The 19,592-nt window shown below is 40.1% G+C and overlaps 1 pseudogene; it reads left to right on the top strand.

Moving 5' to 3' along the window:
- The first annotated feature begins 10,991 nt into the window (after window positions 1-10,991).
- LOC111146984 overlaps window positions 10,992-19,592 on the top strand; it is a 41,258-nt pseudogene continuing 32,657 nt past the window's right edge.

Here is a 19,592-nt window from a genome sequence, read left to right as displayed (position 1 = left end):
TTTTTTTATCCATTCTGATACCCTGTGTCTTTTGATTGGGGCATTTAGCCCATTAACATTCAGGGTAAGTATTGAGAGATATAAATTTAGTGCCATTGTATTGCCTGTAAGGTGACTGTTATTGTATATTGTCTCTGTTTCTTTCTGATCTACTACTTTTAGGGTCTCTCTTTGCTTAGAGGACCCCTTTCAATATTTCCTGTAGAGCTGGTTTGGTATTTGCAAATTCTTTCAGTTTTTGTTTGTCCTGGAAGCTTTTAATCTCTCCTCCTATTTTCAATGATAGCCTAGCTGGATATAGTATTCTTGGCTGTATGTTTTTCTCGTTTAGTACTCTGAATATATCATGCCAGCTCTTTCTGGCCTGCCAGGTCTCTGTGGATAAGTCTGCTGCCAATCTAATATTTTTACCATTGTACGTTACAGACTTCTTTTCCCGGGCTGCTTTCAGGATCTTCTCTTTGTCACTAAGACTTGTAAATTTTACTATTAGGTGACGGGGTGTGGACCTATTCTTATTGATTTTGAGGGGGGTTCTCTGAATCTCCTGGATTTTGATGCTTGTTCCCTTTGCCATATTGGGGAAATTCTCTCCAATATACCTTCTGCTCCCCTCTCTGTTTCCTCTTCTTCTGGAATCCCAATTATTCTAATGTTGTTTCGTCTTATGGTGTCACTTATCTCTCGAATTCTCCCCTCGTGGTCCAGTAGCTGTTTGTCCCTCTTTTGCTCAGCTTCTTTATTCTCTGTCATTTGGTCTTCTATATTGCTAATTCTTTCTTCTGCCTCATTTATCCTAGCAGTGAGAGCCTCCATTTTTGATTGCACCTCATTAATAGCTTTTTTGATTTCAACTTGGTTAGATTTTAGTTCTTTTATTTCTCCAGAAAGGGCTTTTATATCTCCCGAGAGGGTTTCTCTAATATCTTCCATGCCTTTTTCAAGCCCGGCTTGAGAATCGTCATTCTGAACCCTAGATCTGACATATTACCAATGTCTATATTGATTAGGTCCCTAGCCTTTGGTACTGCCTCTTATTCTTTTTTTTGTGGTGAATTTTTCTGCCTTGTCATTTTGTCCAGATAAGAGTAGATGAAGGAGCAAGTAAAATACTAAAAGGGTGGCAACAACCCCAGGAAAATATGCTTTAGCCAAATCAGAAGAGATCCCAAATCGTGAGGGGGAGAAAGGGGATAAAAAGAGGTTCAGAAAGAAGAAAAGAAAAAAAAAAAAAAAGAAAAAAAAAAAAAAGAAACAATTAAAAAAAGAAAACCAATAAAGAAAAAAATATAAAAAGGAAAAAATATATATATATTAAAAAAGAAAAGGGTAAAAGTTAAAAAAATTTAGCAAAAGAAGAAAAATAAATTGAAAAAGAAAAAAAATTAAATTAACTGCAAGGCTAAAGAATCATGGGGAGAAAGCCATGAGTTCCGTGCTTTGCTTTCTCCTCCTTTGGAATTACGCTGCTCTCCTTGGTATTGAAACTGTACTCCTTGGTAGGTGAACTTGGTCCTGGCAGGGCTTCTTGTTGATCCTCTCGGGGAGGGGCCTGTTGTAGTGATTCTCAAGTGTCTTTGCCCCGGGCGGAGTTGCACCGCCCTTAGCAGGGGCCGTGCTGAGTAATCCGCTCGGGTTTGCTTTCGGGAGCTTTTGTTCCCTGAGCGCTTTCCGTAGAGTTCCGGAGGGCGGGAATGAAGATGGCGGCCTCCTGGTCTCCGGCCCAGAGGAGCCGAGAGCCCGGGGCCCCACTCCTCAGTGCACCCTCAGAGAACAGCGCCGATTTACTCCCGTCACCCTGCCTCTGGCCGCGCTCCGAGCTGACCGAGCCTGAGACCCGTTCAAGGTAACCCCGAGCTTAGAGCTTACTCCTCGGCTCTGTCTCTGTAGCCGGCTTCCCTGTTCTAATACCTGTAAGCTCTGCGACACTCAGACACCCCCGATTCTTCTGTGGCCCTGTGGGACCTGAGGCCACGCTGACCCTGCGTGGGCTTCACCCCGGTTAAGCCTCTGGAGCGATGTCCCTCAGCGGAACAGACTTTTAAAAGTCCCGATTTTGTGCTCCGTTGCTCCGCCGCTTGCCGGGAGCCGGCCCCTCCCCCCGCGGTCTATCTTCCCGTCGCTTTGGATTCACTTCTCTGCCCGTCCTACCTTTCAGAAAGTGGTTGATTTTCTGTTTCTAGAGTTGCTGTTCTTCTCTTCGATCTCCCGTTGGATTTGTAGGTGTTTGCAATCTTTAGATAAGCTATCTAGCTGATCTCCCGCTACCTGAAGTAGTCTCAGCCTGCTACTTCTCCACCATCTTGACTCCTCCCTCGCATATAGTTTTTATAAGGGTTGATGAACAGTGAGAATTTTCTTTTGTGAGAATTTTGATAAATATACTGTGGAATATAACACTATTATTGTTTATATTATTATCACTGTTATTACTGTTATTATTTTGAACTAACAATTGGGGGACCTGATATGTATAAAAAATCCAAGCACATACAAAGCTGTGTATATGGTTTTATGAAACATCACATCATCCTTCTTCTAAAATCCAAGTGGTATACCTTAACATGTTACTGCATATTGCCTAATTTTCTATTTCACTTAAGTTTTTTTGAGTCTGTCCATCTAAATGATCGTTTCTAGGTAGGCACTGTGTCTTATGGCTCATAAGTAGTAGAGATTCTGAGATGATATGTGTAGTACTTCCAAAGGTTTAAAAATTGTGAACTGGAGATTAGAAATATTCATTTTCAACCAATTTATAAGATAGAAACGTTCTTGAAAGCAATGCAGAACAAATAGTACAGGAAAAGCTGGATGCATATAAATTAGAAATTAAACCAAATCCAATAAATCTTATAAAATTCCAAATCCTTTCCTTTATATTCTCATTTTTTTCATTGCTTAAGTTTATTTTATTGCCTTTTCTTCCTTATTATAACAAAACAATGCAGCCTTAGAATCATTGCAGATAAAACAAATAAAAACAATAAAGAGATTAGCATAATGAACACTGATTATTCTGTACACTTTAATAACTTGATAGATAGATAGCCTTCTGGATAGTTTTTAATACATCTTTAAAAGTGATCAAGCCACACCTATTCTTTTGAAAATTATCAGAAGCTATATAACCAATTCCATCCTGTGAACATTTAGGTTGTTTCCAACTAACCCTTTTATTGGATATCATGGTTGTTTCCAACTGGTTCCCCCACCCCCTTTTTTTTTTTAAGGGAGAGAGAGCACGAGTGAGGCAGAGGGGCAGAGGGAGAGGGAAAGGGAGAAGCGGATTCCCCACTGAGCTCAGAGTTTATCTGGGGCTCCATATGGGGCTGGATCCCAGGACCCTGGGATCATGACCTGAGACAAATTTGGACACTTAACTGACTGAGCCACCTAGGAGCCTCTCCAGCTGTTGGATATTAGGTTATTTCCAATTTATTATGTTGTATTGCTTAATGCTACTGTAACATATTACTACAAATTTAGTAGCTTATAACAAAACTAACTTATTCTCTTACAGTTCTGCACATCAGAAATCTGAATCATTTTCTTTCTTTTTTTTAAAATTTATTTACTTGACAGACAGAGATCACAAGCAGGCTGAGGGGCAGGCAGAGAGAGAGAGGAGGAAGCAGGCTCCCCTCTGGGCAGAGAGCCCAATGCGGGGCTCGATCCCAGGACGCTGGGATCATGACCTGAGCCCAAGGCAGAGACCTTAACCCACTGAGCCACCCAGGCGCCCCTGAATCATTTTCATTAGGCTAAAGTTGGAATGTCAACAGGGCCGGTTCCTTCTGGAGGCTTTGAGTGGTCAATTCATTCCCTTGCCTTTTCCAGCTTCTAGAGGCTTCCAGCATTCTAATCTCTTCTTTTGTCACATTGCCTTTCCTTTTGTATGGTATCTCCCCCTACTTTCCTGTTATGAGGACATTTGTGATTATATCATTGGGCCCACCTGGTTAATTCAGGATACTTTTTACATCTCAAGGCCCTTAATCACATCTTCTGGCCCATAATCACATCTGCAAATATGTTATATATCATGTAACATATTTCTAGGTTCTGGGGATTAAAATATGCACATCTTCAGGGGCCACTATTCATCCAGACAATAACAACCAGTATAAACGATGTGAGCAGGTAAAACAAATCCTGAAAATGTTATGAAATGTGATAACAATGTTTAAAGACACCTGAGCAGTTGTAAAACTGCCAGAATTTCTAATACTGTCCAAAAGGGGGGGGGGCAGTGGTGTCCATTTTAACCAAGACATTTCAAACAGCTTGAGGTCTTGACCAGCTTGTCTTCCATAAATTCCCTAAAGTCCACTATGTAAGGACAAAGAAAAGTAAACCAGGTGGGCTGCGGGGAGTTGTGGGTCTCAGGATATGATTCTCAGGGGGAGTGAAAAATAAGTAGAGCGATGAAGGAAAAGCAGTGGATCAGGTGACAGGGCCTGCGGGAGAAAGGTCCTGACACTGGGGATGTGGTGCATACATGAGTAAGGAAAGACCTGCAGGTAAAGGAGAGTGTCCTGTGTTTCAGGAACCGATGGCAGGTTTCTGTGGCTGGTAGTATATTTTGAGTTGGCAGTGGGAGGGGGATGCTGCAAAAGAGGAAGCTAGTTAGTGACCTAGGAGCTGGGATCAAAGTGAACCTGGGAAGGCCCGTTGTGTATAAGTTTTATCTTAAGGCAATTGCAGAGCCCTTGAAAATGATCTGGGTTTTCTGCTATGTGAACTTAATATTGCTAATATAGCAGCACTCCCCACACTGCTCTACGTTAGTCTCTTTCTCTCTTTTTAAATAAGCTCTATGCCCAATGTGGGGCCTGAACTCATGACCCTGAGATCAAGTGTCATGTGCTCTACCAGCTGAGCCAGCCAGATGCCCTTCCACATTGATCTACAGCTTTCACAAAATCCCCATCAAGATTCCTCCTTCTTTTCTCTTCTAAAAGCTAACGAGCTGATGATCCTAAAATGAAAGGAAAAGGGCCCAGAATTGTTAAAACAATCTTGAAAAAGAATAAAAAGTTTGGAGGACTTAAATTTCCTGATTTTAGAACTTACTTCAAAACTAGAGTCATGAAATAGCACAACAGTGTGAAGCTTCAGGATAGACAGAGACCAGTGGAATAAAAATCCTTACCTTTACAGTGAGTTGATTTTTGACAAGGGACCCAAGATAATTTAATGGGGAAAAAATAATCTTTACAATGAATGGTGTCAGGATAGTTGGTTATTTGTAATTTAAACAACAACAGCATGAACTTTAGACCTCACGATATCATTCATAAAAGTCAACCCAAAGTATATTGTAAACCTAAATTTAAGAGTTAAAATTTAAAAGTATCTAGAAGAGAACATTCGCTTTCTTTGAGTCATTAACTATTAGGGACATGCAATTCAAAACCACAATGAGATACCCCTTCATATTCACATTGTAGTGGCCCACAGTGGCCATGATAAATGAAGACTAATAATAACAAATAGTGGCAAAGATGTGGAAATCCTGGGACTGTCATACATTGCTGTGGGAATGGTACAGCTATGTTAGAAAAGAGTTCGGCACTTCCTCAAAATGTTAAACATATAGTTACCCTGAGACTCAGCAACTCCACACAGGCATCCACACCAAGCGTTGTATAAGAATGTTTCCAGCAGCACTGCTCATAACAACCAAAGAGTGGAAGGAACCCAAATGCACATCAACTGATGAATGGACAAATAAGATGTGGCCTATCCATACAACGGAATGTTACAGGCAATAAAAAGGCTAAAAGAAGAAGGAGTAAAGTACTGATACATGCTAAAACAAGGATGACCCTTGGAAACACCATGCGAAGTGGAAGAAGCCAGTAAGAATGATCACATATTATATGATTCCATTTATATAAATATCCAGAATAAGGAAAGCTTTGGCAGCAGAAAAGTAGATTAACGATTATCTAGGTTTGAAGGTAGAGGTGACGGAGAGTGGGGAATGATTACTAATGGGAATGGGCTTCTTTTTGTGTGATGAAAATGTTCTAAAATTAGATGGTGGTGATGGTTGCACAAGTCAGCAAATATGCTAAAAATTTGAATTGCACACTCTAAATAGGTGAATTTTATGGTATGTAAATTACATTTCAGTAAGGATGTATGCATTTTTAAAGACTGTACTGGGGAATTGACATAGTCAATTTCCATCAGTGTGGGAATGGAAATAGAAGGGACCCAAGATTGGATGCAGGCAAGCTGGTTGAATTTTTCAGGCATGAGTTCAAGCTGGTTAGGTTGTTTTCATTTCAAATTTTATTAAAAATAGATGCTTATTCTCTAGAAGTGTGTGATGATAACATTTTCCTCTTTCTAGTCAACTGCTGACCGTCTTCGCCATCTTTGTTCCAGCACAGCACACCGTGGTTCGGTCGTTCACACAGGACGCAGCCAGGGAGAAAGGATGCTCTAGGTTTTATGTGATAAGAGTTTGCTGCTTAGTGCGTCAGTTGACTTAGAGACAGGGGATTAATCAGCCTGTCAGATTGTTCCCCTGAAAATAGATGCGGCACAAGAAATAGTAACCTGTGGCTTTCTCAGTTAGCAAGGCGCCTGGTTAAATTTTGTATGCCTGCCGTGTCTGAATGTCTCTCTCCTTGACTGTAATCAAGGGCTTTCTCTATTTAGATGTATGTGAGGTTCTAACAAGTTGTTAGTATTGACAGGTTTAAAAAACAATCCCAAAGTCTGCTTGTTAATGTATCCCAGGGCCACTCATCAATGATTTGCACTTCACATACTAATAATACTTATGAAAACAAATTTATTTTTAGTCTTCCTTTCTTCTCATGATCAAGATACTGGCAAACCATAATGTCATAATGTCACAAAATTCAATACAAGTAGCAATCCTTTAACTCTTGGAGACATACATTAAAAAATAACTAGTATATATTTTGTAAAGCAAAAACAGCAATTTAAACATATATAACTAGGGGTCATGTTCATTTCTTGGCTGTTTTAGAAGGACAACTCTGCATGAGAAATAAGAAAATAAGGTGAATTAGTGTGTCCATTCATCTGATGGTGTGGCGTGGATATTATCTAGGATCCTAAATGATTATAAAGCTAAAAGGATGACAGAGGAATATAAAAGTCAAATACCATTTGACAAGTTGTGTCTGACCAAGCGACGGTAGCCAGCCATGAGTTCACCGATGGCTCTAATGCTTGTGCTTTTCAGAAGCACATAGAACCGTCATCCATGGTTGATCTGGAGCTGTTCGTTTTCCTGTAAATCATAGATCAGCCTTTAAGTACTCCTTTAGCCTTTGTTAATAAGATGGTTCTCGTAACCTTTAGAAACTCAGGTGTTTTCCTTTGTTTGAAGCCAGAGACAAGTCTGGGCAGAATCTATTACTGCTCCCGGAAGGGAGCCTGACCTTTGCCAGGGCCTTTGGAGAACAGCTAGGATCAAACAGGTCTGGGGGAAGGTGGTGAAGACGTACAGACTCAGATACAGGAGTCTGGGTGCAGACACATGGCACTCATGGCCGTATGCACTAACATTCATCTGGTGTCTTTTGCCTTGACTGAGAGTACCCAAAATCAGTCCTATGGAAATGGCAATTAGGTTCAAAGTATGACTGAAAGAAGAATCTCACGTCAATAGTTAATAAAACAACTTGCCACTGCTTGTTGTGACAGCATAGAGTTAAGCTGCCATTGGATATGAGCCTTGAGAACTTGAACCCCACTGACTCCTTAGGACCCATGGACTCTGAAAAAAGCTGTTTTGTCCAAAGTCTGCTGTTTGGGGATGAAGGCCTGGTGGTCCAGGGAGATGAAGAGAAGGCTGGGTAGCAAAAAAGCCAGATCTAGGACCCAGTCTTAGGGACTCAGTCTGTGTCCTGTCTCCCAACCACATGGGTTTTGTTGTCTGCATGTTAGCATGTACTTGCTGTGTGAATTCCCATCTCTTCAGTTGTAAAATGAACAAAAGAAAACCAGGCACGTAGGATGTTATAAGCAAAAAATGAGGTGTTGAGCATCCATCACTGCCTTTAATAAAAACCCTCTGCGGAAGAGCCCTGATGTTGTTTTCCTATTATTTGCCTCATCTTTGATGAATTCTACTACATTCGGAAAATGTAGTCTTTGTGGCCTCTGGTAAAATATACTGTCATAGTGGGAATTATGAAAACATTGCTACCAGATGCTGCTGCACCAATCGGAGGCCTCATCAACATTGAATCTTGTTCCTCACCCATGTGGAAACAATCTGTAAGATGTAAAATGCTATAAAAATGCTAGTTTTTGTTATTCATGTAACAATCTATTTTAGTGATTTTTTTTTCTTTTTTAGTGGTCCCTAGCACAGCTCTTGCCCAGAGGATTAAGACAGATCCTCTTTCGTGATAAACATATCTTTGTGCAAGGGTAGCCCTTGGCAACAAGACAGGTAATTGCCTAGAAACAGCTGCCTTCTGGTAAGAAAGAGAGCAAACATGAGGGAAGAATAGTTCCAGATAGTTCCAAGAAGACAGGGCAGAGGAAGGAGAAAGAGAAGGAGAAGCAGAAGAAGAAGAAGCAGCCTTTACAGCTCAAGAGAGGTATTTTCAAGTTGCTGGTGAGGAGTGGTCTGTCAGCCAGAGTGCCAACTGGTTCGGATAAAGCCAGACTCTGAAGCATACAGGGAAGAGAGTCCTCTGGAAAGCTCTCTTTTTCCTTAAATCTTTCCAATATCATTTCAAAAGTCTGTGGGTAGCACCTGCGGACCATCCACATTTTAGAAAACTAAGACTGGTCAGACATTCATCAGATGGAAGTGTCACTCACCCCAAGGCCAGGGGTATGCTCACTTGTGAAGGCTTTGTTGGCTGTGGGGAGACCGAGACACGGGAAGTAATAATAATGGGAGAGACTCTCTTTGGGGATTCCCCAGGGTCAGAGATGACACTTAACCAACAAATGTGTGCTGGAAATCCTTCAGTGGGTCAAGGTGAAGGAAATGACTTCTCTATGGAGGTTGGTGGGACCCAGATGACTGACAGTGCTACTGATATGATGATGGTGATGTGTGTGTGTGTGTGTGTGTGTGTGTGTGTGTGTGTGTGTGTGTGGTGGGGCTGGTAGGAGTTGAATGTGCATGTATGGAGGCATTGTAAAAAAGAAGTAGGATTTTTTTCTTTTTTGCCATCTCATTTTTTTCCATTTATAAAAGAAATACAAGAATATTGTTGAACATATGGGAAAATATAGAAAAGTAAAAGAAGAAAATTAAAATCACCCACAATCTACCATGAAAAAGTAATTAAAAATACTGATGGAGTGTTGACCTGGACTGGAAATGAACACAAAATTATGTCTACTGGTTTGTTAAAATAGTGGGGAAAGGGATTTTTTGGTCTTTTTTCCTCTTGGGATTTCAATTTGCAGTGGTTTTTTTTTCTAGTGCTTTTAATAGAAATATATGGGCGAAAGAGAACTATAACATATTGGTAAATTTTATAAATTTAGAATGTAACTGTATATGCTGCTTTGTTCTGTTATCTCCACTTTAAGCATATTGTGAGCTTTTCCCTTGTGAGTAAATATTTTTCTAAACTATGATTTAAATAGCTCCTTTGTATTTCATCATGTGGCTAGATTATAACTGATCTTAGAAATTCTCTATTGTGTACATTTAGATCCATATTTACTATTATAAATAAAACCATACTTAATATCCTTATACATAATGTGGGTATGGATCTCTGTGACTTCCTTGAGATAACTATTTCAAAGTAAAATCCCATGATCAAAGGGTATACACATTTTTCATGCTCCTGATACATATTATTGGATTGTTCTCTGAAAATACTCTATGAATTTATACTCCAAGGAGAGATGTTTGAGAAGCATCAAAGGGAGACCTGGAGAAAGAAATTGGGAGACATGTCTGAGAGAAGACTAGCAAGAAGGCAGAGGAGAAAGGATTCTTAGGAAAGAACCCAGAAATTCTCAGGCCCTTGTGTCAGAAGAAGAAAAGGAAGAAGAAGAAAGGGAAGAAGAAAAAGGGGAAGTAGAAGACAGGGCAGAGGAAGGAGAAAGAGAAGGAGAAGCAGAAGAAGAAGAAGCAGAAGAAAAAGAAGAAGAGAGGTAGGAGGAGGAAGAGAAGAAGATTATTTCTAACAGTCTGTTCGATTCACCAGTGACAAAGTCAGCTAAAGGAGCCAAGGATAGCATCTTGAAGAGGAGGTTTAAAAAAATGATGTATGTGAAAAATGTTCCTTGAACTCTTATGGGCTTTACAAAGTTATTCTAGGATAGCTTACGATGATCCTAATCACTGAGGCACAGAAGTTAGGTGACTTTGCCACCATCACACTAATGCAAGTGGCAGAATGCTAATTCAAAATGATATCTTCCAAATCCCCCAAGGTTTTCCACTTGACTTTTTCTATACTGTGAAGTAAAGAGGTTGGCCTGATGCTACCTTTTTTTCATACTTTGTGATGAAGCAGAATGCATCCCCCCTCACCTTTGGGACAGGAGCAGTTCCCACAAGGGCAGGTGACATGAGAATGAATGAGGCTGACCTATAATAAAAAAGAAAAGGACAATTTCTACAAAATGAAATGACTCTTTTACACTCAGCACCCACAATTTTGTCATTCATATATTATTGTAAGCCGACTCCACTGGGAGGTAGCTTGCACACATTCACTGTAACACTCTATTGAGGTGGTTTGATAATGCTTTTTTTTTTTTTAGATTTTATTTATTTATTTGTCAGAGAGAGAGAGAGAGAGAGTGAGCGAGCACAGGCAGACAGAATGGCAGGCAGAGGCAGAGGGAGAAGCAGGCTCCCAACAGAACAAGGAGCCCGATGCGGGACTCAATCCCAGGATGCTGGGATCATGACCTGAGCTGAAGGCAGCTGCTTAACCAACTGAGCCACCCAGGCGTCCCTTGATAATGCTTTTAACATCAGTTGTTTCTCCTGAATTCACCTTACTCAAATGGCCCGCAGAAAGAAATGCTTGGTTCTAGGATTTCTTGCTTTCCTATGGGCTGAATTTGGCCTTGAAGGCAAAGAAGAGAAAGAAGAACACATCTGTCGCTTGCTGGGCAAGTTTGATCTGAATGGGTATGTAGATGCCAAAAATCCCTCACTTGTTATTGGAGGATTATTTCCTATTCAATACAGGATCATCCTGGCAAATGAGTCTATTTTGGAGGCAGTATCCACAAAACATGAAGGGTAAGCTGCTTTTCTTGTCTTCTTTTTCATCAGGCACAAGTGGTGGGGATGAAGGAGTATGGGGTGTGGGAGTCAGTCTGGAACTGGGGCCATGACTCTGACGCTATTTATTTGATGTAGGAAATACACTGCCTGTTTCTGGGCCTCAGTTTCTCCAAGGTGGACACTAGGAATGCTAGAAAAGAAGTAAGAAAAGCTTGGCTTCAAGTGGGTCCTTTCCCACTTCTGTACTTCAGAAAGAAAAAAGACAGGTTTTGTACAAGAGAGCGCAGGGCTCTTCAGAGGGTGGTCTGTGGACCAGCATCGGTAGCACCTAAAAGCTTGTTAAAAATGTGGAATCTCAGGCTGCCTCCCACATCTGCCCAGTCAGAATAAGCATTTTGACAAGACCTCCTGGTGATTTACGTGTACATTAAGGTTTGAGGAGCACCAATGCAATGCAGTGTTGCAGCTTTCTTGTGAATTGCTATTACACTAAGCTCTCCTCAAGTGAAAATACACGATGTGGGGATGCCCATTTATTTCTGAGCTAATATTCATAGTAAGATTCCTTCCCCTGAAGATTTCTGCCCTCCTCTCCTCACACTAAAATTGTCATGTGAGGACACGGAATCCACAACTGATAATCTGAATTTACTAACAATGCATTTTAAGAAAGGTAAACAAGGCTTAGATTTGCATGTGTGTGCATGGCACACGCGCACGCGCGTGCACACACACACACACACACACACACACACATCAAAACACACACTTTAGCTATGAAAAGAGTGCCAGAAATTAAAACAAAGGAAAACAACTCTCCACTACTTTATTACCATAACAAAGCAGCTCTTTTCCATTTATTTTCTCAGTCCTGTATATATAAATGCAACCATAATTTTTGCACGGTTGTGAACACAGTAAGGACACAGTTTTATATTGGGCATTTTACATTATATAGTGAGCATTTCTATGATGCTGCATGGTAATTATGGTTATAAATGCATGCTGTAAACTATAGCAACTTTAAAAAAAAAGATTTTTTTATTTATTTGAGAGAGTGAGAGAGAGAGCACATGGAGAGGGAGAAGCTGACTCCCCACTGAGCAGAGAGCATTCATTGGGCTCAATCCCAGGACCCCAAGATGATGACCCGAGCCAAAGGCAGATGCTTAACTTACTGAACTACCAGGTGATCCTTACCAACTTCCTATACAATTAAATCTTTACTCTTTTCCTTTTATCTTGTTTCAGGCTACATATTTGAAATATCATTAGAGGGATGGATAAACAGTAATGTTGTTGGCAAAATGAAAGGATTGCAATCAATCTCACTTACCTCTTTCCTGGACCTTCTAATTCTTTCCCTTCCTTACAGGGAAGCAAAGGAAAGAGGGATGAGAAGGGCTTTTGCTCACAGCTACATTGTTCTAGAGTCAGTTAATTATTTATCACAGAAGTTTACACATTCAATCTCTAAAATATAGAATGAAAACTAGAGCTTATCATAGTACACTTATATTTTGTAAATACACTTAATTTGTTCTTCACTTTTCATCAGAATTTTTGAAGGTTATTTTCCTAGCAAGGCTAACTGGAAAAAAGCCAATAGATAAGTTTTTAATAAAAATCCACCCCTTTCATTAAAAGAAATGATTTGGCATGTCCACTATGGTTGGAATCTTGGCATTCTTTTCATAGCTAAAGTGTGTGTGTGTGTGTGTGTGTGTGTGTGTGTGTGTGTGTATGTGTGTGCGCGCGTGCGTGTGCACGAGAAGTAAGTCTCATTTAAAAAATTATTCACTGTGTCAGGGATATTTTGATTTTCTTACCTAGTCTACCTTTTCTTATTTAATTTGCAGAGTAGTCTGATAGTCGCTTTACACGTTATGTCCAGTGATTTTAACTGTAATCAGCGGGAGAGATAAAGTGTGTATTTATTCCATCTTAACTTTAATATGAACCCTAAGGAGTCTTTGAAAGGATTTCTTCATCATCTACTGATTCAGTGTTGCTGCTGATTCATGATGTTGTGTGTGAAGCTTGTTTCATGGAGTCCAGGGCATCTAAAAAGCCAGTTCCTTATCCTCAATGTGGCTCAGGAATGCAAAGCATCATGGGGGGTGTTCCTCTTGTCTCTGAGCCTGAAACCCAAATTGTTCATGTTTATGCTATTCCAAGCTAAAACTTTCCCCAGTACCTTAGTCCATCTTGAATATATCTATACATTTTGGATATTAACATTCCATTTTAAGAATTGATAAATGGTCTTCAAAATTATAATTCATTTTCACGCATCCTGTCAGCAAGTTTTCTCCCATCTCCATCCCCAGTGTTCTTCAAGACCCTCAGTACTCCTCCCTGTGATGCAACTTCCCCTCCTAGTTGGAGCATCCCATTGGGACTGATCTAGCTTAGGATGTGCTCAGGGCCCAAACTGGTTCTAATCTGGTAGTAATTTCATTTTGGCACCATTAGGCTAGCTGGACCTGATCTAGAAATTCAAGTTGGGTTAGGAGAAGTCTTGTTCTCCAACGTTGACAAGATACTACATTTGCTTGGCCATCAGCTAAAGTATACAGAAGAGGAAGACTTTTCTATTATTCTGAAAATGTTCAGAGAAGAGAAAGGCAGTAAAATGGAAGGGGAAAGAGTATTTTAATTCTTGTTTTGGTTGATCTAAATGAAGTTAGGATTTAGAGAAATTTTCTGGGGGAAAAATGTATATGTTGTATAACAGTACTGTTAATATCATAGTAGAGATCAGAGAATGAAAGAAAAATTGTCCCAAATCCCAACCTTCCAGTAATTATCCTCTGCTCATTAAAAAAATTTCCCTGTTGGGGGCGTCTGGGTGGTACAGTACATTGAGTGTTGGACTCTTGGTTTCTGCTCAGGTTGTGATCTCAGTCATGAGACTGAGTCCCGCCTGAGGGCTCTTTGTTCTGCACGGAGTCTACTTAAGATTTTCACTGCCTTCCCTCTGTCCCTCCCCACCACCCCACCCCGCTAAAATAAATAAATAAATCATTAAAAAATAAAAATAAATAAAAATATTTTTCTGTTGATACTTATCCAAATGTTCATACAATTATATGTAGTTTTAATCATAGTATAGAAATAACATTGCATATGGCTTATTTCACTTCACATTATGTGTATTAAGTTTATGCTGTATAATCTTGCTAATTATAGTTTTTTAATGATGGAAAATGTTCCCATCAAATCAATATACCATAATTTATTATCACTGAGCATATAAATTCTTGCCAGTTTTTTGATGTTATAGATAATTCTGTAACCAACAGTTTGGGAGTATACAGAGCTTTTTCCTTTGGGAAAAATGGTTTATTCAGATAAATTCTCGGGGGTAGGATTATTGATTCAAAGCAGGTGGATGTTTTTCTTGCTCTTGAAATGTATTGCTATATTACCTTAAAAAAGTTGTTGCTGTATTTATTTCAAAACCATGTATGCCGATTTATATTGCCCCTGGAGTAAACTTGGAAACCAGCTATCCTTGGATGATGAAGCCCTTCCTGTTCTGGCACCTTCTGGTTCTCCAGTCTCCATTTCCCTGTGCCACACTCACTCCCACTTTAGTCTCCCAAAGGACTGATCTGTGCACACCTAGAATGTTTCATGTTCCCTTTTTGAGGATGCGCCTTCACACATACTGTCCCCTTTGTCTGCCGCTTTCATCCCTGTTTTTATGTCATCCTTCAAGCCTCAGCTAGGCTGTTCTCCAAGGTGTGGTCCATCCTTTCTATTTCATGGCCCCTACATTCATCCCTATCACTGTTTTGTTTTTTTTTTTAAGAATTTATTTATTTATTTGACAGAGAGAGAGGGATCACAAGCAGGCAGAGAGGCAGGCACAGAGAGAAGGGGGGAAGCAGACTTCCCGCTGAGCAGAGAGCCCGACGAGGGGCTCGATCCCAGGACCCTGGGACCATGACCCAAGCCAAAGGCAGAGGCCTACACACTGAGCCACCCAGGCGCCCCCCATCACTGTTTTTATGATTTGGTGCACTGCTTGGCTATTTTTCTGTTTTTTCACCTGTACACTGCAGTGCCTATCTTGTTCTGTGTTGTACTTATAATGTCTAGCACTAGTAGAACTCAGTAACTGTTTATTAAATAAAAAACAAAGCTAAAAAAATTAAAGAAACATGGAGGAGAAATCTAATGTGCTAGCAGGGCAATTTGCAGTTAGATATTTAATGAAAAACATTTATTAAGTAGAAGATATGGAATTAGATGCTATAGCTACAGATAATAGTCAAAAATTCTTGAGGTCTTTGGTTTTATTTTAAAATTTTTAATTAAAAAATTTTTTTTCTTAAAGTAGGTTTTATACTCAGCATGGAGCCCAATGTGGGGCTTGAACTCATGACCCTGAGATCAAGACCAGAGATGAGCTCAAGAATCAGATGCTTAATTGACTGAGCCACCCAGGTGCCTCTTTGCTTTTACATAGATTAAGTTTAGTTAAAACTGGGAAGAACAGATACAGAGCAAGATGGCAGAGGAGTAGAAGACCTAAATTTCCTCAGGTCCCAGGGATTCAGCTAGATAGTTATCAAATGATTCTGAAAAGCTACAAAATCAGCAGGAGGTCAAAGAGAAGAAGAGCAGCAATTCTGGGAAAAGAAAAGCGACCACTTTCTGGAAGGTAGGACATGCAGAGAGTGAATCTGAAGCAATATATGTGGGGAGGCCCCAGCTCCCGGCAAGCAGTAGAGCAGTGGAACACAAAATTGGAACTTTTAGAAGTCTGCTCCACTGAGGGGCGTCACTCCAGAGGCTAAGCAGGGGGTGAGGGGGCTGGGGGAGGTGGAACCCTCATGGGGACAATGTGGTCTCAGGACCCACGGGATCACAAAAAGACCAGGGGTGTCTGAGTGCAACAGAGCTCCCAGGTATCAGAGCAGGAAAGCCAGCTACAGAGACGGAGCTGAGGAGTGGGCTCTCAGCTCAGGGTTACCTTAAACAGTGATCCACGGCATAGTGAGGCCACTGCTCTTTGAGGAAGGGCCCCACAAGTGGCAGATCTGGGGAGACCCCTCTTCGTCCTCCGGGAGGAGGAGCTCAGGAGCATGCTGCAGGAATCTGCTAGGTTTGAAGACTCCAAATGGGGCTGTGTACCAGAGATAGCAACGCTTGGTCACAGGCCAGGTAAGCACAGAGCACGGCTGGAGATGAGGGAGATGGGAGGGATTGACTGCTTTTCTCTGAGGGTGTACTGAGGAGTGGGGCCCTGAGCAATCGCTCCTCTGGGTCAGAGATTGGAAGGCTGCCATTTTCATTCCCATCCTCCAAAGTGGTAGAGAAAGCATTCAGGGAAGAAAAGCTACTGAGAGTGAACCCAAGCAGACTGCTTAGCCTGGCGGCTGGCAAGGGCAGTGCAATTCCACCTTGGGCAAAGACATTTGAGACTCACTGCAACAGGCCCCTCCCCGAGAAGATCAGCAAGAATATCCAGCCAAGACCGAGCTCACCGATCAAGGAGAACAGTGGAACTCCAGAGCTAGGGGAAATCAACACATAGAATTCATGAATTTCCCCCCATGATTCTTTAGTCTTTCAAAGTTAAATTTTTAAAATTTTATTTTTTCTTATTCTATTTTAAAAAATTTTTTCCTCTTTCCCATTTTAACCCTTTTCCATGATTTTATCCCATCAATACCTTTTTAAAAATCTTCTTAAATTTTCATTGTTATAGTCATATTCTATCCCTTCATTGTATTTAAACTTATTTTTGGTATACATATAAGTTTTCCTTTCTTTAAAATTTTGGGATACAGTTTCTTCTAACAGATCAAAATATACCCTAAATCTAGCATATGTATTTGTTCTAGTCTCCAGCATGATCACATTCTCTTCTACTTTTTTTTTTAAACCAAATTCTTATCTCATCAGTTTCTATTTTAGAATTTTTTTAAATTTTCATCTTTACACATTCCATCCCTTCATTGTGTTTACCCTTATTTTGTGTGTGTGTGTGTGTGTGTGTGTGTGTATAATATTTCTTTCTTTAAAATTTGGGGAGGCAGTTTCTTCCAACAGACTACAAAATACACCCAAAATCGAGTGTGTGGCTATATATATATATATATAACTTTCTTTTCTTTTTTATTTCTCCTTTCTTCTCCTACCAGTGTTGGGTCTCTTCTGATTTGGTTAGTGTACATTTTTCTGGGGTCATTGCTACCCTTTTAGTATTTTGTTCTCTGATTCATCTATTCTTATCTGGATAAAATGACAAGGTGGAAAAACTCACCTCAAAAGAAAACAAAAAAAGAATAAGAGGCAGTACCAACAGCTAGGGACCTAATCAATATGGACGTTGGTAAGACGTCAGAATCAGAGTTCAGAATGATGATTATCAAGATGCTCACTGGGCTTGAAAAAAGCATAGATGATAGTAGAGAATCCCTGTCTGGAGAAATAAAACCCCTTTTTGGAGAAATAAAAGAACTAAAATCTAACAAAGTTGAAATTTAAAAAGCTATTAATAAGATGCAATAAAAATGGAGGCTCTTATGATAGGATAAATGAGCCAGAAGAAAGAATTAGTGATATAGAAGACCAATGGTGGAGAATAAATAAGCTGAAAAGAAAGAAAAAAGAGAGAGAGAGAGAGAGAGAGAGATAACTACTGGATGAAAAGGGGAGAATTTGAGAGATAAGTGATACCATAAGATGAAACAATATTAGAATAATTGGGATCCCAGAAGAAGAAGAAAGAGATAGAGGGGCAGAAGGTATATTGGAGCAAATTATAGCAGAGAATTTACCCAATTTGGGGAAGGGAACGAGCATCAAAGTCCAGGAGGCACAGAGAACCCCTCTCAAAATCAATAAAAATAGGTCCACATCCTGTCATCTAATAGTAAAACTTAACAAGTCTCAGTGACAAAGAAAAAATCCTGAAAACAGCTCAGGACAAAAGGCCTGTAACATACAATGGTAGAAATAGTTTGGCAGCAGACCTATCCACAGAGACCTGGCAGCTCACAAAGGACTGGCATAATATATTCAGAGCACTAAATGAGAAAAATATGCAGCCAAGAATACTATATCCAGCTAGGCTGTCATTGAAAATAGAAGGAGAAATAAAAATCTTCCAGGACAAACAAAAACTAAAAGAATTTGCAAACACTGGGCACCTGGGTGGCTCAGTTGGTTAAGCAACTGCTTTCAGCTAAGGTCATGATCCTGGAGTTCCAGGATCAAGTCCCACATCAGGCCCTCTGCTCATCAGGGAGCCGGCTTCTCCCTCTGCCCCTTGCCCCTTTCATGCTCTCTCTCTCTCTCAAATAAAATCTTTAAAAAAAAAAAAAAAAGAATTTGCAAACACCAAACCAGCCCTACAAGAAATATTGAAAGGGGTCCTCTAAGCAAAGAGAGAGCCTAAAAGCAGTAGACCAGCAAGGAACAGAGATAATATACAATAACAGTTACCTTACAGGCAATATAATGGCACTAAATTCATATCTTTCAATAGTTACTCTGAATGTAAGTGGGCTAAATGCCCCAATCAAAAGACACAGGGTGTCAGAATGGATAAAACAAAAGACCCATCGATGTGCCATCTGCAAGAAACTCATTTTAGACCGGAAGACACCTCCAGATTTAAAGTGAGGGGGTGGAAAACAATTTACCATGCTAATGGACATCAAAAGAAAGCTGGAGTGGAAGTCCTTACAGCAGATAAATTAGATTTTAAGCCAAAGACTATAATAAGAGATGAGGAAGGATACTATATCATACTTAAAGGGTCTGTCCAACAAGAAGATCTAACAATTTTAAATATCTATGCTCCTAAAATGGGATCAGTCAATTATATAAGCCAATTAATAACAATATCAAAGAAACACATAAACAATAATACAATAATAGTAGGGGACTTTAACACTCCCCTCACTGAAATGGACAGATCATCCAAGCAAAAGATCAACAAGGAAATAAAGGCCTTAAATTACACACTAAACCAGATGGACATCACAGATATATTCAGAACATTCCATCCCAAAGCAACAGAATACACATTCTTCTCTAGTGCACATGGAACATTCTCCAGAATAGATCACATCCTGGGTCACAAATCAGGTCTCAACTGGTACCAAAAGATTGGGAGCATTCCCTGAATATTTTCAGACCACAATGCTCTGAAGCTAGAACTCAATCACAAGAGGAAAGTTGGAAAGAACTCAAATACATGGAGGCTAAAGAGCATCCTTCTAAAGAGTGAATGGGTCAACCAGGAAATTAAAGAAGAATTGAAAAAATTCATGGAAACAAATGAAAATGAAAACACAACGGTTCAAAATCTGTGGGACACAACAAAGGCAGTCCTGAGAGGAAAATATAT

The sequence above is a fragment of the Enhydra lutris genome, unplaced genomic scaffold, assembly GCF_002288905.1.
Source record: "Enhydra lutris kenyoni isolate GAN:26980312 unplaced genomic scaffold, ASM228890v2 scaffoldscaffold2, whole genome shotgun sequence".
Lineage (NCBI taxonomy): Eukaryota > Metazoa > Chordata > Mammalia > Carnivora > Mustelidae > Enhydra > Enhydra lutris.
Note: the sequence above shows the minus strand (reverse complement) of the source record. Positions and strands in the feature narration are given on the sequence as shown.